The 21,944-nt window shown below is 44.2% G+C and overlaps 1 long non-coding RNA gene across 1 annotated transcript; it reads right to left on the reverse strand.

Annotated features, from left to right (window-relative positions):
- Positions 1 to 10,717: 10,717 nt before the first annotated feature.
- LOC115478030 lies at positions 10,718 to 11,142 on the reverse strand. Its single transcript, XR_003943416.1, has 3 exons — positions 11,122 to 11,142; positions 10,871 to 10,943; positions 10,718 to 10,745 (listed from the first exon to the last, which is right to left on the reverse strand). It is a non-coding gene; the product is annotated as an uncharacterized LOC115478030 (long non-coding RNA).
- Positions 11,143 to 21,944: the final 10,802 nt, after the last annotated feature.

Below are 21,944 nucleotides of genomic sequence, written 5' to 3' on the forward strand. Positions count from 1 at the left end.
GTTGATTTCAATTACCCCGATATTGACTGGGTAAATGTAACATTGGGACACGCTAGGGAGGTAAAATTCCTCGATGAAATCAAGGACAGCTTTATGGAGCAGCTGGTACAGGAACCGACGAGAGAAGGAAAAATTCTAGATCTAGTCCTTAGTGGAGTGCATGATCTGGTGCGGGAGGTAATGGTGCTGGGGCCGCTCGATAACAGTGATCATAATATGATCAGATTTGATATTAGCTTTGAAGTAAGTATACAAAGGAAATCAAATACATTAACGTTTAACTTTTAAAAAGGAGACTATGATAAAATGAGAAGAATGGTGAAAAGAAAACTTAGAGGAGTGACTGCGAGGGTCAAAAATTTACATCAGGCGTGGATGCTGTTCAAAAACACCATCCTGGAAGCCCAGGCCAAATATATTCCGCGTATTAAAAAAGGAGGACAGAAGACCAAACGACAGACGGCGTGGTTAAATAGTGAGGTGAAGGAAGATATTAGAGCTAAAAGAAAATCCTTCAGAAAATGGAAGAAGGAACCGACCGAAAATAATAAGAAACGGCATAAGGAATGTCAAGTCAAATGCAAAGCGCTGATAAGGAAAGCTAAGAGGATGGAGGGAGTTCCAAGATGGCTGCTGACTGAGACAGACGTGTTTTAGAGCTCCTCCAGATTTTACTGTTACTCTCTAATTACCTTGTAATGCCGAAGAGAAGGGGCAGAGCTGCTGCTACTGCAGACCAGTAGCAAAGACCTTTGATATCTTCTGGCTTGATTGAATCTTATCTGCAACGAGCTCAGGTTTCGACAGCAGCGTCGGCGAGCAGTTCGCTGGAACAGCCCAGGATAGGAGACCAGGAGCTGAACCTTGAACTGGAAGTTTCTTTGAGCCCTGACGCAAGGACCCCTCCTCCCCAGCCTGTGAGAAGTAGTTCTCCGGTGGCGGCGTCCTTAGCCCTGAAGTGTTACAGGGTGGAACTGGAAGGGAGGCAGTGTTAGCCTTAACGGAGAACGAGGGAGATTTGTCAGCTTCTTCCCTGTTATCTCACACTGCCGGAAAAACACAGGAGGAGTTGCGAGGGACATTAGAAGGTGAGAAACATGTTTCACAGGAAGAGAGTGAGAGCATTGCATTTGCTAAACTTTTTCAGAAACCAGATGAAGTGACGTTGGACAATCTATGGCAGTTGATTGCAGAAATGGGGAAGTTTTTGTGCCCCTAGATGAGGAAAATAAGAAATGAAGTTGTGATATTAGATGGGAAGGTAACAGAAATTGAGAATGAGGTGAAAATAGTTAAAGCAGATTTGGCTAAACAGGAAAAGGATGTTTTAGAGTTGAAATCACAGCAAACAACAATGCTTAAAGACTTGGTTAATTTAAGGAGAAAATCAGAAATGCTGGAAAATACTTCAAAATCTAATAATCTGTGTTTTATAAATTTTCCGCGACAACCACTTATCTCCCCTCGGGAGATGCTAAAAAATTACCTCAGAGAAATTCTAGAGATAGAAGATAAAGATATGCCACCCTTTTCACAGGTTTTTTATATACCCTTTATATTCTGCCCTTCTTGAAATGTCTGATTCAGAACAGATAACACCAACTACTATGTTGGCCACAGTAGCGTTACCTTCGGACAAGATCTGGATTTTAAAGAAGTTTTTTCAGAATAAAGAAAAAACCTTTCGTGGTTTGCAAACTCGTGTTTTTCCAGATCTAGCAAGGGAAAACGCAAAGGCGATGGACAAAAGTTTTTACAGATGAGACAGGAGACACTTCAACTTGGCGCAACTTTTTACCTTAAATATCCTTGTAAATGTTTAATCTCCTATCAAGCCGTGAAATATGTTTATTTTGATCCTGACCAATTGTCATCTTTTTTAACATCTCAGAGAGCTCCTAGTTAAGTAAAGTCGAATAGAAACTCGTCTGTATCTCAAAATTTGATTTATAAAGTTTATTACCTGTTTTCTCCTATTTAGGAATCTTGGACTCCTGTTGTAGACTTTAATGAAGCTATAATATTTAATTTGTGTTATGAATAATCTCTTTAGATTTAATTGTAATAGTGGATTTTTCCTTTACAAGTTTATACTTGTTTACTATGTATACAAACGATAAATAAAATATTAAAAAAAAAAAAAAAAAAAGGAAAGCTAAGAGGGACTTCGAAAAAAAGATTGCGTTGGAGGCAAAAACACATAGTAAATTTTTTTTTTTTTAGGATATTAAAAGCAGGAAGCTGGCAAAGAATCGGTTGGACCGCTAGATGACCGAGGAGATAAAGGGGGGATCAGGGAAGACAAAGCCGTAGCGGAAGAGATTAAATGAATTCTTTGCTTCGGTCTTCACCGAGGAAGATTTGGGTGGGATACCAGTGCCGGAAATGGTATTCGAAGCTGACGAGTCGGAGAAACTTAATGAATTTTCTGTAAACCTGGGAGGATGTAATGGGGCAGTTCTACAAACTGAAGAGTAGCAAATCTCCTGGACCGGATGGTATTCATCCCAGAATACTGATAGAACTGAAAAATGAGCTTGTGGAGCTATTGTTAGAAATATGTAATTTATCCTTAAAATCGAGTGTGGTACCGGAAGATTGGAGGGTGGCCATGTAACGCCGATTTTTAAAAAAGGTTCCAGAGGAGATCCGGGAAATTATAGACCGGTGAGTCTGACGTCGGATCCGGGCAAAATGGTACAGACTGTTATTAAGAACAAAATTACAGAAGCATATTCAAAAGCATGGATTAATGAGAAAAAGTCCACATGGATTTAGTGAGGGAAATCTTGCCTCACCAATCTACTACATTTCTTTGAAGGGTGGAACAAACATGTGGATAAAGGTGAGCCGGTTGATATTGTGTATCTGGATTTTCAGAAGGTATTTGACAAGGTACTTTATGAAAGACTCCAGAGGAAATTGGAGAGTCATGGGATAGGAGGTAGTGTTCTATTGTGGATTAAAACTGGTTAAAGATAGAAAACGGAGAGTAGGGTTAAATGGCCAGTATTCTCAATGGAGAAGGGTAGTTAGTGGGGTTCCCCAGGGCTCTGTGCTGGGACCGCTGCTTTTTAACATATTTATAAATGACCTAGAGATGGAAGTAACTAGTGAGGTAATTAAATTTGCTGATGACACAAAGTTATTCAAAGTCGTTAAATCGCGGGAGGATTGTGAAAAATTACAAGTGGACCTTACGAGACTGGGAGACTGGGCGTCTAAATGGCAGATGATGTTTAATGTGAGCAATGGGAAAGAGGAACCTGAATTATAGCTATGTCATGCAAGGTTCCACGTTAGGAGTCACGGACTAAGAAAGGGATCTAGGTGTCGTCGTTGATACGTTGAAACCTTCTGCTCAGTGTGCTGCTGCGGCTAAGAAAGCAAATAGAATGTTAGTATTATTAGGAAAGGAATGGAAAACAAAAATGAGGATGTTATAATGCCTTTGTATCGCTCCATGGTGCGACTGCACCTCGAATATTGTGTTCAAGTCTGGTCGCCGCATCTCAAAAAACATATAGTGGAATTAGAAAAGGTGCAGAGAAGGGCGACAAAATGATAAAGGGGATGGAAGACTCCCTATGAGGAAAGGCTAAAGCGGCTAGGGCTCTTCAGCTTGAAGAAAAGGCGACTGAGGGGAGGATATGATAGAGGTCTATAAATAATGAGTGGAGTTGAACGGGTAGATGTGAAGCGTCTGTTCACGCTTTCCAAAAATACTAGGACTAGGGGGCATGCGATGAAGTTACAATGTAGTAAATTTAAAACAAATCTGAGAAAATTTTTCTTCACTCAACATGTAATTAAACTCTGGGAATTGTTGCCAGAGATGTGGTAAAGGTGGTTAGCTTAGTGGAGTTTAAAAAAGGTTTGGACGGCTTCCTAAAGGAAAAGTCATAGACCGTTATTAAATGGACTTGGGGAAAATCCACTATTTTCTGGGATAAGCAGTATAAATGTCTTGTACATTTTTGGGATCTTGCCGGGTATTTTGACCTGGATTGGCCACTGTTGGAAACAGGATGCTGGTTCGATGGACCTTTGGTCTTTCCAGTATGGCAATACTTATGTACTTATATACTTAGTATCATATGGTGTCTGCTGCTATACTAGTAACTATTCCTGTATTGTGGTTAACTGTACTGACTTTTTTTTATTTGTCAATTCATCCCTCTCTCCTCTCTTTCTCCTGTCTTTGTAGCTTATTCTCTTATTCGGCTCTTCTATGCATTTCCATTTCTGGAACAGGTCAACACTTAGGTCAAGTATTGTCTTGTGTGACAACTCTTCCTTTTACTTCTTCTCGCCCTGTTTTTCCTTTTATGGATATTTTCTGGCATTGCTCCACACATTTATACCCATCTCTTCCTGGGCATGCTTCTGGTATGTACACTTGATTTTCTATTCCTGCTGCTAGCACTGAACTTGGTGCAGTTTCTTTCTTTACTCCTGGCTTGCAGGCCGCTACTAATGCTAAGTGGTTTCAGAAATTTTGATATTACATGTTGCAATTTATTAATTTAGAATACATCTGCTCATCCTGTTGATTTTTCTGTTGATGCTTGTTCTTCAGGTTTGTGTCCTTGTGTAAGACATATGCCACCATATTTTTCATCATTCATGGACTCTTTTTACTCATGTTACCATACCATTGCTTCATGCTTCCCCTTAGACATATCATTGCTCTCCTGTACCCCATTTTTGTGCTCTTAAATTCTATTTTTTTTTAATCATTAGTTTTTTAGCACAATCATCCCTTGTGACGTTTCTCTCTGAGACACTTCCAGTACTGGCTCTGAGGAACCCAGTCCTCCCCTCCAGTCTTCACCGCTGTGTGTGCTCCTTGTGTATGAAAGGCCTCATGCTACTCGCTTTTCAGCCTTTCAAAAGGGATATGTATATTCCTTTCTATGCTAGGCCTGTTACCAAGACCTATGCCTGACATAGTAACATAGTAGGTGATGGCAGAAAAGACCTGTACGGTCCATCCAGTCTGCCCAACAAGATAAATCATATGCACTACTTTATATGTATACCTGCCTTGATTTGTATCTACCATTTTCAGGGCACAGACCATAGAAGTCTGTCCAGTACTAGCCCCGCCTCCCAACCACAGTGCTGCCACACAATAAGCTTCTGAGGATCCATCCTTCTGAACAGGATTCCTTTATGTTTATCCCATGCATTTTTTAATTCCGTTACCGTTTTCATCTCCACCACCTCCCCACGGGAGGGCATTCCAAGTATCCACCACTCTCTCTGTGAAAAAATACTTCATGACATTTTTCTTGAGTCTGCCCCCCTTCAACCTCATTCAGGTCACTAGTTCTACTGCCTTCCCGTCTCCGGAAAGGTTCGTTGCGGATTAATACCTTTCAATTATTGGAACGTCTGTATCATATCACCCATTTCTCATTTACTCCAGGGTATACATGTTCAGGTTAGCCAGTCCTCTCCTCATATGGTTTGCCATGCAAAAACCCCATACATTTTTTGTAGCTTTTTTTTGACCGCTTCAATTTTTTTTACCTCCTAGCAAGATACGGCCTCCAAAACTGAACACAATACTCCAGGTGGGGCCTCACCAATGACTTGTAGAGGGGCATCAACACCTCCTTTCTTCTGTGCTCACACCTCTCTGAAACAGCCTAGCAAGCTTCTAGCTACGGCCACCGCCTTGTCACACTGTTTCGTCGCCTTCGATCCTCAGATACTATCACCCCAAGATCCCTCTCCCCGTCTGTACATATCAGACCTCTCCCACCTAACACATAGGTCTCCTGTGGAGTCCTAGCCTACTGACTTCACTGTTGCCTGATTAATACTCCACACCTCTGAATCACTGCTAATCTCATGTCCCATTTCCATGCACTATTTCCCGAGTTCAAATGGGATGGAAGCTATTCCAGTCTTCTGCACTGTGTGCCGCAAGTATGATTTATCTGCCTGTTAGGGTGAACATATGTGTGCACCTAGCTCTCAAAGAATAAGCACACTCTGGAAGCTATAATGGCAAATCTGGATTTGTATCTTCTAATTTAATCATAAATTAATGAGCATGTCTGTTGGGCAGACTGGATGGACCGTTCAGGTCTTTATTTGTCGTCATCTGTGTTACTACATAATTGGATTTAGCCCACGTCTTTTCAGTAGTTCAAGGTGAGTTTCATTCAGAGGCAGTAGATAATTCTCTGTCCCCAAAGAGCTTACCATCTAAAGGGCTGCATTAAACATGCACAATAAACTAATGACAAGCAAAATTACCCCAGTATTAAAAAACATGTGCTGACAGAAAAAGCAGTGCACGCCCCTGCGTTAACCTGTCGAGCAGGGACTGTCTCTTCATGTTCAAGTATACAGCACTGCGTACTTCTAGTAGCTCTATAAAATGATAAGTAGTAGCAGTAATAGTAGTTTTTAAATTTGAATACAAATAATTCAGGGCTGTACTGTGCTAAACCCTTCTGAAATTATCACTTGATCTCTGATTTCATGTGGATTCTTTTATTATGTTCAAGCTCAATGCCCATTATTCATATTCTGTTGAATATTTTTCATTATTCATATTCAGCCAAATAGTAAAATATGCTATTCGGTACAGCTCCATTGTTAATTATGTTTTACTGCTCAGATGTGCGCATGGCACTAGCAGTCCTTAGTACAGAACCGGCACCTTCTCTTTTATTTTTTTTTTTTTGAACCATGCTCTCTTCAGGAAAAAGAAAGCAGGCATTAAATCCTCACAGACACCACTGCAAAACAAACTCTTCTGCCCAGTGTGGCAGCAGCAGCCAAAAAAGCAAACAGGATGCTAGGAATTATTAGGAAATTATTATCAGGAAAAACGCAATTCGAAAGCACCAAACCCCTCCGAGAAAAACTGCATTAGCTCCCAATCAAAGAAGTATTGCTTTCAAAATCTGCACTCTGGTTCACAAAATCATCTACGGCGAAGCCCCGGGATACATGACAGACCTCATAGACCTACCAACCAGAAACACAACAAGATCAGCCACGAACATACCTAAATCTCCACTACCCAAACTGCAAAGGACTCAAATACAAATCAAACTTATGCATCCAGCTTTTTCCTACATAAGCACACAACTATGGAACACATTACCAAAAGCCGTGAAAACAACGTATGACCACCTAAACTCCGGAAATCACTAAAAACTAACCTGTTCAAAAAGGCATACCCTACCGACCCAACTTAACGCCTGAACCCTGCAACACAATCGAAACCAAAGAGCGTAATGGACTCAACAACACTCTTCCTTTCTTTCGATTCCCTATTGTGTCTGTACACATGAACCTTATTCTACCTCTACATCACTTTGTAATTGTTCATACCGGAACTGGCGATCGTCATTACCGGTACTATGTCAGCCACACTGAGCTACAAATAGGTGGGAAAATGTGGGATACAAATAACGCCTCTGTATCACTCCATGGTGCGACCTCACCTTGAGTATTACGTTTAGTTCTGGTCACTGTATCTCAAAAAAGATATGTGGAATTAGAAAACGTTCAAATAAGAGCGACCAAATGATAAAGTGGATGGAATTCCTCCTGTATAAGGAAAGGCTAAAGAGGTTAGGGCTCTTCAGCTTGGAAGAGAGACTTCTGAGGGGGGATGTGATTGAGGTCTACAAAATCTTGAGTGGTGTAGAACAGGTAAAATTGAATTGATTTTTCACTCTCAAAAAGTACGAAGATCGTTCAATTAAATTACATGGAAATACTTTTAAAACAAATGGGAAGAAACATTTTTTTCACTCAAAGAATAGTTAAGCTCTGGAACTTGTTGCCCGAGGATGTGGTAACAGCAGTTAGCATATCTGGGTTCAAAAAAAATTTTGGATAAGTCCCTGGAGTAAAAGTCCATAATCTGTTATTAAGACAGACATGAGGAAGCAACTGCTTACCCTGGGATTGGTAGCATGGAATGTTTCTACTATTTGGGTTTCTTCCAGGTACTTGTGACCTGGATTGGCCACTGTTGGAAGCAGGATACTAGGCTAGATGGACCATTGGTCTGACCCAGCATGGCAATTGTCATGTTGTTACGCTTCCTCAGATGTGACACTAAAGCTCCAGAGTTAAGCTCAGCCTTAAATCTTCTGCGTACTTCTCTGCATCAGGGTGGAATAGCTAATAGGTTACCAGTTATTTTAATATACTATGCATTGGTATCTAATGCAAAGCATCGTACTAGGTTAAATTCTGCACAAAACCCTTTTCTGTACTGAGCACCTAAAATATTGTGCACATCTGAGGTATCACGGTGCTAACATAGTAACATAGTAGATGACGGCAGAAAAAGACCTGCACGTTCCATCCAGTCTGCCCAACAAGACAAACTCATATGTGTATACCTTACCTTGATTCGCATCTGTCCCTTCAGGGCACAGACCGTACAAGTCTGCCCAGCACTATCCCCTCCTCTCAACCACCAGCCCCGCCTCCCACCACTGGCTCTGGCACAGACCGTATAAGTCTGCCCACCACTATCCTCGCCTCCCAACCACCAACCCCTCTTCCCCCCACTGGCTCCGCCACCCAATCTCGGCTAAGCTCGACATTGCTCTGTTTGGTTCTCACATGTTAGCCAATAACTCAGCATCTTTGTAACAATCAGTGTTTTCTCAGGAGCTGAGAAAAGATACTTCAAAGATGCACATTGGCTGGAGCTGAGTATGCCTTTCATATAAGCTGGATATAACCTTGGGACATGGTGAGAGACTGAGGAGGATACAGTGAGCTTAAGTAATGTTTCAGTCTTGGGGTGAGAGAACACAAGGGTATTGTTATATGTATTTTTTGCTCTGACTACAGACACGCAGAACTCATAGCTGATTAGCCAATGGCCACCGACTGTCCACGTGCAAACATGTTTGGAGAAACTGATATGATACAGGAACAGTTCATATATGGCATATGGGAAATCACATGATTTGGAAGAAACAAAACTTGCAACAGTATATATGTAATGGCTGGGACAGTGTTAGCTGAGCAGTCTTTGTTATGTAGTGATTGCGTCTAGCTTTGCTGTGTGACAGCCTGCTCCACAGAGAATATTTACTTTGTATTGGCTTAGTGATATATACCAATAAAGCTTTTTACTGGTGCACCTACAACTAAGTCTGATTTTCTCTCTTATTTTTTTAGCCCAAGGGGCTGAAGTGTTCCCCCTTCCCAAGGGACAAGGGATGGGGGTAATAAAACACATTCTCCCCCCAGCCATCTTTTCTCCAAGCTGAAGAGTCCTAGCTGCTTTAGCCTTTCCTCATAGGGAAGTCATCCCATCCCCTTTATCATTTTCGTCACCCTTCTCTGCACCTTTTCTAATTCCACTATATCTTTTTTGAGATGCGGTGACCAGAATTGAACACAATATCCGAGGTGTGGTCGCACCATGGAGCTATACAAAGGCATTATAACGTTCTCATTTTTGTTTTCCATTCCTTTCCTAATAATACCTAACATTCTATTTGCTTTCTTAGCTGCCGCTGCACACTGGCCTGAGGGTTTCAATAATGATGCCTAGATCCCTTTCCTGGTCGGTGACTCCTAATGTGGAACCTTGCATTACATAACTATAATTCGGGTTCCTCTTTCCCACATGCATCACTTTGCACTTGCTCACATTAAACATCATCTGCCATTTAGATGCCCAGTCTCATAAGTTCCTCTTATAATTGTTCACAATCCTCTTGAGATTTAATAACTTTGAATAACTTCATGTCTTCAGCAAATTTAACTACCTCACTAGTTACTCCCATCTCTAGATCATTTATAAATATGTTAAAATCAGTGGTCCCAGCACAGACCCCTGGGGAACCCCACTATCTACCCTTCTCCATTAATAATACTGTCCATTTAACCCTACTCTCTGTTTTCTATCTTTTAACCAGTTTTTAATATACAATCGTGTCCTATTCCATGACTCTCCAATTTCCTTTGGAGTCTTTCATGAGATACTTTGTCAAATGCCTTTTGAAAATGCAGATACACAATATCGACCGGCTCACCTTTATACACGTGTTTGTTCACCCCTTCAAAGAAACGTAATAGATTAGTGAGGCGCTGTGGGCTGAGCACTCTTTATAGAATAGCAGCCAGTGGGATTCTGGCGCCCAACTTTGGGCATGAGGACTTTTAGAAACATATAATGATTTTGTGATGTAGTACTGAAGCCTCCTTGCTCACCTTGTAACCTTGAGTATGGCTCTGACACCACCCATATTACTCGCTTGCCCAGCGCTGAGTTGGAGAAGCACCAGAGAACGACTTGCAGCCTGGGGATGTTTCCACTGCCATTCTTGTGCTTGAAGCAGCTTTCAACTTCTTCTGCTGCCTGCTTCTCCGCATCAGACTGCTTGATCGGTCTCCTCTCATCCTGTTGCCTCTGTCCAATCCACTGTTTTCTCTACAGGCAGCGAAGGAGGGTTCAGCCTACTCGCCCCCAAATATCATCAGAAGTCCTTCCTAACATCATATTTATGGCCCATTTTGGACTTTCTCACCTTTCCTTTCAGTTTCTCTTTTTATCTAATCAATTTCTGTTCTCCCTTCCCTTCTCCCACTGATTCTTCTGCCCTCTTAACTGTCATTGTACTTGATTTCACAGTTCATTGTAAGCTGCTTTAAGTGGTATAAAGTGGGGTATAAATGTTCTGAAATAAATAAATAAATATCGTACGATGTAGTCTCCAGAGTCTGCAGCCCAGGCCTCACTACAGTAGCCATAAGAAAGAGAGACATATCATAGCAGTTCCTGACTTCATTCCTCTACTGATTGTGATTTGCTGGGGAAAATTAATGCCCTTATTCTGGTGATGTTATGGTACCATGGACTGACCTCAGCTTGTCTCGCATGGTCTCTGTGGCATGGCGGATAGGTGCACCCTCTTTTGGTGTCATTTCTCGTGTCTCTGCAAATGAGAAGCACACACCTATCAGCTTTAGGGGTCTAGCATCCCCCCCCAAAATACCACTGCTCAATGCCTGCTAGCCCTCTCCCTCACAATACTCATTCTCTCTCTTTTTTTCCCTTTAAAGGGTCACAAGTATGGCCCAGAAAAGAAGCCACATTTGCCATAGGATTCTCACCTATCAGGGCTAGGCTCCTAACACTGTTCTGGCCAGTGGCGTAGCAAGGGGGGGGGGTACGGGAGGGGTGGTCCGCCCCGGGTGTCAGCTCGGGGGGGGGCGGGGTGCTCCTTGCCAGCTCCCCCCTCGGCGCATCGACACCCCCCAACCAGCTCCCGCACCCTACCTTTAAAAAGAATGTCGGAATCTGAGGCGAGGCGCAGCCCCTCGCGCCTGCCCTGCACGTAAAAGAAATGTGGACCGTCGGGCCTTCCCTCGCTCTATCTGTCCCGCCCTTGCGGAAATAGGAAGTTGCGTCAGCGGAGGGCGGGACAGACAGAGCGAGAGAAGGCCCAACGGTCCACATTTCTTTTACGTGCAGGGCAAGTGCGAGGGGCTGTGCCTCGCCTCAGATTCCGACATTCTTTTTAAAGGTAGGGTGCGGGAGCTGGTGGGGGGAGGGGGGTGTCACTGCACCGAGGGGGGGATGTCATCGTGCTGCACCCGGGGTGGGGTGCAACGGCAAACCACCCCGCCCCGGGTGGCAGCCCCCCCCTGCTATGCCACTGGTTCTGGCTGCTGCTTTTCACCACATCATCCTGTGGGAAACAAAAATATGTCTTGTTACAGTTAGCAGAACAAGTGAAACTTGGTATAAATCCTGGCAGACAAGTTGGGCGTGGATCCCTAGAATTCTGAAACACTGCATACATTGTTTGTGAATGTCACTGTCCTGCCCATGCCCTTCCCATGGCCATGCCCCCTTTAAGGATTTGGGCATTATCTTTATGGAATCATGTGCAACCAGATCCGCACTCAAATCAAAATTAGTGCCAATTAACATCAATAATTGTAAACACCTAATGTTAGTGGCTTGTTATCTAATTTATTTACCTGTGGATCTCAGGATCACGTGCACTTTGGGCACCATTTATAGAATCCAGGGTATGTATCTTTGGGTGTAAAGTGTAAGTATATTTATGTCTGTGCCTTCTATAATCCCTCTATATGCATACATACATAAACAAAACTCACACACATATGTATCTTCCATATACCACACATCACTCCAAACATTCACACACCCCTCTACAGGCATTCATACATCACTTCCACATACACACACAATCCATATATGTTTCTGTTTATTATAAAAACTTAGTATACCGCCTAGCTAACAAAAATCAAGGAGGTTAACAAATTTAATTAGAAAGAACACCATTTAATTAATAGAAAAGACCTCACCACATTCACTCAAAGTATACATAAACATACTCAAGACTATTGCTTTCACAATACAGAAACTTAATAGATTCTAGGCTCCTCCTGTTCTATAAAATTGAATACCTGTCTAAAATAAAGCATTTTTAACATGATCTTAAACTTTAATAAATTCATTTCTATACATATTTCACCACAGTCCATATATACTACTACCTCTTCACATTCCTGGGGTTCTCCATAGTAGCAGCAGGAATCTGAATCTGGAGAGGGCAATTCTATAAAGAGGCATCTATTTCTAAGTGCCAGGAAAGCACCTATCTGGAGCCTATTCTACAAAACAAATTAGGTGCCTACTTTCCTTTATAGAATAAATGCACAGCAGCATAAATACACACATGTAATTTAAGTGCAACCGCCTGGTGTTAATGCTGACAACTTGATTGCTAATAACCACACATAAATTATAGTATTTTATAATTTATGTACATATTCCTGTGCTCCACCCAGATTTTGCACATGTGTATGTCTATGTACTGTTGCATTTAGGCACTCTTTTATACAACAACACATAGCCAGAATACGCACACATGTGCATAAGTACACATATGTGCATATATGCCAGTATTCTGATCATTTATGTATGTTCTTTGCACCTAAATGTTGATACCTTCTTTACAAAATAAACCCCCTTTGTGCCCCAGCATACAGCACTCCGTTCTGGGTCATAGGCCATTCTTATTAAGCAGCAACAACAAAAAGGCACACAATATGTATTGAGGATATTTTAAAACTGAATAACAGAGAGAAGGAAGTGACGTCACGGACCGGGATGGCAGCTTGAACGCGGAGCTCCGTTGGGGCACTATTAAAAGTGAGCAAATCCCGTAGATTTGAGCAGCATCTCGAAGCTTGGATCGCAGGGGAGAGGTCCCAGAGCTATGCCGCCAAAGAAGGGGCTGGAGTGATTCTGTTTCACGACGGAACAAAGCAAAAAAACGCCGGTGGTCTCGGCAGGGCCAAAGTGGAGCGAGTCCAAGATGGTGGCGATTCCAGCTGTAACCGAGGAGCATACTGAAGAAGGACTAGAGGACTCTTGCGAGATTACTAAATCGGTTGTGGTGGATTGGTTTCAGGACTTGAAGGCTGATCTGGCGGGGGTCTGAAAGGATGTCCAAAACGCTCTGACAGAAATTAGGGCTGAAATCCGTGACCTGGGAACACATGTCGGTGAGGTGGAGGAGGGGATGGAGATTCTTAAGCACGACATGGGAAAACTCCATAAAGTAGTGAATGCTGACACAGTGGAAGTGCAACAACTAAAGGAGCAGTTGGAAGATCTAGGTTGCGCCAAAATTATTTGAGATTTAAAGGAATCCCAGACTTGGATATGTTCAGCAACTGTGAAACAGTGATTCGAGAGCTGTGTGGGCACATATTGAATCCCGAGGAAGGGGGTCAATTACCAGACCTCCACATCCAGAGAGCACACAGAGTGGCTGGCCCGCAGCAAGATTCCAACCCAAGGGACATTGTAGTATGTTTCGCTGATTTTCCCACGAAGAAGCAGATATTGTCTAAAGTGAGGCAGCAAAAAGAGATTCTTTGGAAGAACTGCAAGATTGGAGTGTTTCAAGATTTGGCATGGACTACTTTACAAAAGCATCGATCCTTTAGAGAAGTCACGATATTCATGAGGTCAAGGGGATCCGCTACAGGTGGCTATTCCCCTTTGCGATGTGGCTAACGGTGGATGGGAAGTCGTACAACGTAAAGACCCCCGGATGACGCCTAGTCAACATTGTGATCTTTGGGATGTAGAGGTGATCCAGTACAGACGGAGTTACCGGAGACCGCCAAGGAACCCAGAGCGGATTCAGCATGGCAGACAGTGGTGGATCGGGGAAAGAAATCTGATAAGCAGGCTTCCTGAAGGAAAACAGACTTAAGTGGACTGGCGATAGATTGATTAATTCGCTGAGGACATTATGCAGATAAGCAACCATTTAAGGGGGTGCTATGCATAGGGGGTCAGGTGGGGAGAGGGGGGGGGTCAGGCATGGCACCCTGGTGAGAGTGGAGAGCATGTTAGCATGTTAGAACATTGTGAGGGGTGAGCTGAGAGATTGGAGGGATTTTTGGTTGGGAAATATAATTGTGTGGATCTGGGGGTGGAAGGGTGGAGGGATGCTAGATAGGAAGGTAACGGTTAAGTGAATGTAGCGGATTTGGGGGAGTATGGGGCAGGGGCGTAGCCAGACACCCAAATTTGGGTGGGCCTGGGCCCAAGATGGGTGAGCAGAAGAACTCCGCCTTGTCCCACAAGTGATTTCTTGCCTGCATCCATATGGTCTCTCAAACATCCACCCTTCCCTGAATACCTTTTAAACAGCAGATTTTCACCAACAGTGAGCAGCAACTAATACACACTGCTCATGCTGGCCCCACAGCCTTTCCTCTGATGCAACTTCCTGTTTCCGTATAGGCGGAAATACATAAGAGGGAAGGCTGCGGGGCCGGTGCAAACAGTATGTATCAGTCGCTGCTTGCTGCAGGCAAAGATCTGCTATTTAAAAGGTATGCAGGAGGGACAGTTGGGAGTTTTCGGCTGGTGGGGCTTGGGAATCCCTGCCAGCCACATTATAGATGTGTTGCTACTGGGTGGGCCTGAACCCAAAGTGGATGGGCCTGGGCCCACCAGAGCCCACCCTTGGCTACGCCACTGGTATGGGGTGACAGGAGGGCAGGGGATGGGCTGTTGTGAGGCCAAAGCCCGGGAGAGTGTGTTTATTCCTTGTGGGATGGCTGATCTACTGATAGAGAGATTGGCTAAAGGGAGGGGGAGGGTGGGGGAGGATGGGGGAGGGACTGTGGATATGTTAAAGCAAGGGAGAGTGGGTTTGGAGCAGGGGGAGGGATGGGGATTGGCTGGAGATTGGCCGGGGGGGGGAGGGGAAGGGGATGAGGGTGGGGGGAGAGGTTTTACTGGTGGGTACATGGAATGTGAATGGGCTCAATAATCAGGGGAAGCACAATAGAGCATTTAAGGAGTTGAGCAGGCTGAAGTGGGACGTAACATTTTTACATGAAATACATTTAAGACCAAGAGATATTCACATGCTTCGTTGTAGGCCTTTTCCGGAAGTGGTGGTACATCAGGGAGAAGGACCAAAGAGGATGGGGGGAGTGGCCATATTGATAAGACAAAATTGTGGGATTGTGATTAAAAAGGTGTTTTGCGATACTAGTGGGCGCTGTGTGGCCCTTAGAGGGTGGTTGCAGGGCAAGGAGCTGACATTGATCAATATTTATGCACCGAACGTGGGGCAGAAGAAATTCTTTCAAACATTAAAAGGAGAGATTCTGGAATTTGTGGGAGGGCAGGTGGTGGTAGGGGGGGATTTTAGTCTTGCCCAGGATGCAAGGTTAGACCATTCGACAGGAGGAGGGCAGCAGAGTGGTCCTGGGTGGAAGGGGTTGGAAGTGGTGGATTGTTGGAGGTTGCTACATGGGGTGCAGCGGAATTACACCTTTTACTTGCATGCAGCGCAGACCTATTCCCGTATAGATGGGTTGTGGGTGCATCGCAATGGATGACATATGGTGGAGGTGGCTGAGATAGAGACGATTTGTGTTTCTGATCATGCGCCAATGTGGATTAAACTAACTGGGCTGGGTCATTGCAGGCGACAAGGAGTCTGGAGACTTAATGAGTCACTGCTAGGCGATAAGAAAGTGAAGGAAGATATTAAGCTTAATATTCAAGAGTTCCGTCGCTTTAATGATAATGGGGAAGTAACTGACGGGGTGTTATGGGATGCTTTGAAGGTAGTGGTGAGGGGGGCCTTGATTAAATGGGGATTGCGCAAGAAAAGGAAAAAGGACAACACTCGCTAACTTTGCATATGAGGTTATTACACTTAGAAAAATTGCACAAACGAAACCTTACACCACAGATATGGGAAGACCTTAAACAAGTGAGAGGGGAAATAGCACAATTGCAGATGGCAGACGTTGAATTCATGAGAACTAAGCTAAAGCAGCAATATTTTGAGTTTGCTAATAAATCAAGTGCAATGTTAGCCCGTTATTTACAGGCAAGGAGAGGGCGCTCCCTTATCCAAAAGTTGAAAGATGGTGGGGGAGGTTGGCACTATGCTGATTCAGATATTGGAAAATGCTTTGTGCAATATTACCAAGATTTATATAGTGCCTCTGAGGTGCATCGGCTGCAGATATAGCTCGTTATTTGGATCAGGCTCCATTTCAACGATTGGATGAATCTGAAAGGGCTCAGCTTGGGGAACCTATTAGACTAGGGGAGGTACAGGGGTGATAAAAAGGTGGATACTCAGTGAGGTTTTACAAGTGTTTTGTGGCAGAGCTGGGAGATTTATTGGTGTGATTGGGTAATGGTGTTTTGGAGGGCAATGGGCTCCCGGTATCCATGTCTGAGGCTGGGGTAATGGTCCTGCCTAAACTTGGGAAAGACCCCACTGTTTGTGGTTCATATAGACCTAATTCACTTCTGAATGTGGACACAAAGATAGTGGCCAAGATCCTGGCTAACAGATTGGCTAGGGTACTGCCGAAATTGATTCATATAGATCAATCTTAAAAACAAATTACGAATTAATCAACTTCTGTAAATCGCTGAAGACCTATCTATTCAAGAAGGCTTACCACAACGAGCAATAATTTAATGAAAACACAATACCATTCCAACTACATACTTTACACTCTCTCGCTATACCCGTATGCTTAATTCTATATTGCTATCCATGTACTCCATGCAACTCCAATGTATCACTTATTCCAGAATGGCGATTGCCATAACAGAACTTTGTAAGTTAATTCGATATTGTCATCCATGTATTTCATGTACCACCAATTGTTTCACTCTGGAATGGCGAATGCCATAACAGAATATTGTAAGCCACATTGAGCCTGCAAATAGGTGGGAAAATGTGGGATACAAATACAACAAATAAATAAATAAACAAATTTATCCCAAAGAGGCAGGTAGGGGATAACATAAGGCGTACTCTTCATTTAATATGGGAGGCACAAAGATCCCGGTCTAGCACAGCCATGTTAGCCATAGATGCAGAAAAGGCCTTTGACCAGGTCAGTTGGGGGGTTTTGTGAGCAGTGGTGAATCACATGGGCCTTGGAGATAATTTTGGTACCTGGCTGGCAGCCTTATATGCAGATCCGAAGGCATGCCTTAACATTAATGGGGGATATACATCTTTTTTTCCAATTGGTAGGGGGACTAGGCAGGGATGTCCCTTGTCGTCCCTTCTATTTGCACTGTGCATAGAGCCTTTGATACGTCAACATCCAGATTTTTGTGGTATTAGGGTTGGGGGGATGGAACATCGTATTGCGCTGTTTGCGGATGATGTGCTACTTTATGTGGTGGATCTGGAGCAGACGCTACCTACGGTGTTGGAGATCCTTAGGGAATTTGAAAGATATGCTGGTTTAAAGGTTAATATGGATAAAAGTGAGCTATTGGGGATTTCTCTAACCCACATGGAAGACAATAGATTGAGAGCACTGTTTGCTTTCAAATGGGCCAAGAATCACATTCGATATTTGGGGATTCAGATTCCCAGGGATCTGAGAAGGGTGTATAGTTTAAATTATGGGAGGATCGTGGACAAAATTCGGGTGGAGTTATCCCAATGGAAGGGGTTGTGGCTTTCCTGGTGGGGGTGCATGGCAGTGGTGAAGATGAATGTGCTGCCTAGATTGTTATTTCTGTTTCACTCACTGCCAGTGGCGGTTCTGAGACGGACACTTAAACAGCAGGGTTTCTGTCACAGTTTATTTGGGAGGGTAGACATACCCGTTTGGCAGGACGTGTATTGTGGGGGGCTCCTGAGAGGGGGATACAGCGGTGCCCAATATTGAGTGCTATTATTTTGCTGCCCAACTGCGGATGATTATAGACTGGGAGAGGGGAAAACAAAGCCAGCTAGTCATGTGGAGCAGTCCTATAGCCTTCATAGGCCAATGAGTTCCGTACTTGTGGACTACTGAAGGAGTGGGAGTGATTTTGGCTGGGATACAAAATCCATTGTGAGGCAATCTGGTGGAACTGTGGGGAGAAGTGCGGAGGAAATGGGGCCAGACTGAGGGTATCTACACTCGTGTCTTTGCGATGGGAGCCAAATTTGGGGCTGGGAGAGAAAATGCCATATTTCCCCAATCCCTAGGATCTCTTTAAGGTATTTTTAGCATTTTCGAGGGTGATATAAATTTTTGAACAGGAAAATTAATAAAGCGCAAGTTTTTGCTTCTGAATAATTTTCAAAATTTTCAGAATTTCTTCTTAAATACAACAAATCTTTATCATGGTATTTTGGATTTGAACTGTCCTTATGTACGTCTTTTTCTTGCTTCTTCACTTGTTTATCCACAGTTTCCAATTTATTCTCAGTTTCTCTCAAATTTCTTTTCAAGTCAGTTATTTCTTCCGAAATTACTTTAATTTGAGGACAGATATTCTTTGCAAAATCAGCAATTAAAATCCATAAACTATCTAAAGTCACTTCACTCGGTTTTACTAAAGAAAAGGAAAATTAGTTTGGTCGGTACCTGAAGTTGGGTTGTGTGTCTGTCCTTCTCTGATCCGTCAGCAAAAATCCCCCGACTTTGTTCCTTCAGATGGTCCTAGAGGAATTAATATTCTCTCTGCTTTGCTTTCCCACATCATTCTGGACCTCCCGACCTCAAGCTTCTGGATTCTCCGAGCTTGAGGACACCGTAATGGGAGAGCTAGCGCCAAGTGGCTGCGGGGGCGGGGCTCGGGTGTCGGGGCTGAGAGATACTTCCAGCCATAGCTCCTCTCCCGAATCTCCCCTTGTATCGGGTGTGAAGCAAGCAGGCCACCTTCCGACATCGATATTTCCGTGGCCCGCTGCAAAAAAGGTCAAATGGATTCTGGGCGACGCTGGGGGGTAGCGGCAGCGGCCCGACCTCTGCGTTTAGGCATTATTTCCCTGTGGAGTAAGAGCGGCTCACACACATCCATTCCTAGCGGTGGCCATCTTGGGAATCCAGAAATTTTTTTTAAAAACCTTTGTCCTTATCTCCACATTTATCTTTACTTTTAAATAGTAACTGTAGTTCTTTACTAATTTCCATTCTTTGATATTGTACATCATCTTGCCTTTCCCGATGAAAGGCAGTATATTAAATAAAATGAACCATAAATCACAGAATTCTTGCTATGAACTCAGAAGCTTAACATATAAATTGTGCAGTTATTCATTTTGAAAACTGTGTATGTCTACTTGTAAAATACACACTATGAGGGTCTTTTACTAAAGGTTAGCTCGAGTTATCTGCAGCAAGTCCCTTTTTATTCCTATGGGCCCTGCTGCAGATAAGTCGCTAATCTTTAGTAAAAGACCCCCTGTGTAAGATATGTACATATGTGTAGAATAGCTCATAGGTTAATTTCAGCATTTATACATATACTAGTAAAAAAGGCCCGTTTCTGAGAGCAATGAAATGGGCGCTAGCAAGGTATTTGTTTTCCTGTAATGAATGTTTTGAAAGGGATTTTTAGGATAATTGTGATGTGTTGGTAATGAATAATTGATATTTTTGTATTATGTGCAGTGGGTCAGCGTTTGTTGGTTTTTGGGGGGGGGGGGGGGGTTGGCCGTGTTGTTGCTGGCTTGTATTAGTGTGGTGTTGTAGTCTGTTTTTTTTTTTTTGTTTTAAATGTTGGTTTCGGGGGAGGGGGGGGGGTTGGGGGATGTCCCGTGCTGGCAAAGTGGGATGAAGTGGTGTGTGGCTTTGAGGGTGGTTATTGTTACAGGGATGATATAGAGTGAGAGAGAGAGAGATTGAGTGTGCATCTATCCTTGTGCATCTTCTGTGGTTTGGGGGGGAGGGAGGCGTGTTAAAGATCATGTGTGTCACGGAAGCGACATTGTGTGTGTCTGTGTCACAGAGACAGTTTGTGTGTGTGTGTAAGTGACTGAGGGTTGGGGTGATTCGGGAGGTTGGGGGTGAGTATGTTTTTGTGATATTGTGTGTGTCTCACAGTGTGTATTGAACTGATGTTTGGCTTTGAGTGTGCTTATTGTTGAAGGGGTGATATAATATAGAGAGAAAAAGTGAGTGAGTGTGCATGTTGCACATCAGTGTATGTTTGTTTATTTTTTTTAGTGGGGTTTTGGGGTTGGAGGGGGGCGGTGTCTGTGTGTGAGAGTGAAAGATCATGTGTGTCACACAGTGTGTGTGTGTGAGAGAGTGTTGTCTTGTGTGTGTGAGACAGTTGTGTCTGTGTGTGTGTCACAGTGTGTGTGTGTGTGTGAGAGAGAGGGTGTGGGCAGGTCAGGGTGTTTGCGGGGAATGGTGGTGTTTCTGTGGTATTGTGTGTGTGTTTGTGTCTGTCAGTGACGGGGGGGGGGGGGTGTCCGGGGGTTGGTAAAATGTGAGGGTGGTTGGAGGGGGGGTCAGCGTTTGTTGAGGGGTGGAGTGGGTGGTGTCTGTGTTGTTGCTGGCTCTTTTTTTTTTGTGTGCTGGCAAAGTTTGAGGAAGTGTTTTTGAATGAGAGGGTTTTGCAGGGGGTTTGGAGGTGGGTTCTGCGTGTGTTTTTGTTGGGGGGGGGTAGGGGGAGATTCATCTTCATCGTCTGTGTTACGGCGGCCGGCAGCAGCAGTCCAAAGCGTGTAGACTCGGCCCTTTTCTCTCTCATGTCCTGTTTTCACACATGCGGGACCTGAGCTGTGTGAGGAGAGGTGCTGAGCCTGGATGCTTTGGACTGCTGCTGCCATTCGCCATAAACACCGACGATGGAGGGATGGTGCCTGCAAGTGTAAGGAAGGTAGGGACGATGACCCTTGAGCGCGGGGGGAGAGGGTGGGGTCCTCTACATCCGGAGGCGTGTCATGACGGGAGGGCGGAGTGTATGGAGGAATTGAACGCCGATTCGGGAGGGAGGCTGTCGGAGAGGAGGGAGAGGTCCGAAGTCGGAGAGGAGGAGAGGGCGGGGGTCCGAAGTCGGATGAGGGGGCTGTTGCTGGGGACGAGGTCCAGTGGCATCTCGGGAGTGGTGCGAGTGACAGAGCACCGGTGGGGGGGGGGGGCTGTTTTCGAGTGTGTCAGTGAGGTTGGTTTCTGGGCTTTAACGGCACTGTTCTTCATGGCGGTTGTGTGTCGTTGACGTTTGGGCACGCTGTTTGGGTCATCTTGCTTTCTTGTGGTTGGTCAGTGTCGCTTGTGACGTACCAGGAAGTACTGATGTCAATTCATCAGATGGAGAGCACGAATGGCTCAAGGTTTAAGTGCCACGGAGTCAGCTTCAGAACGTTGGAGGTGCTTTTTATTATATAGGATGTACACACATATCCTATACACATAAATGACATGCCTACCCACATTCCACCCAGACTCTGCCTATCAAGGGCATAATCAAAAGAGAAGGACGCCCATCTTCCGACACAAATTGGGAGATGGGCGTCCTTCTCTCAGGGTCGCCCAAATCGGCATAATCGAAAGCCGATTTTGGGCGTCCTCTACTGCTTTCCGTCGTGGGGATGGCCAAAGTTCACGGGGGCGTGTTGGCAGTGTACCGAAGGCGGGACAGGGGCGTGGTT

This window comes from Microcaecilia unicolor, chromosome 9 (assembly GCF_901765095.1).
Source record: "Microcaecilia unicolor chromosome 9, aMicUni1.1, whole genome shotgun sequence".
Taxonomy (NCBI): domain Eukaryota; kingdom Metazoa; phylum Chordata; class Amphibia; order Gymnophiona; family Siphonopidae; genus Microcaecilia; species Microcaecilia unicolor.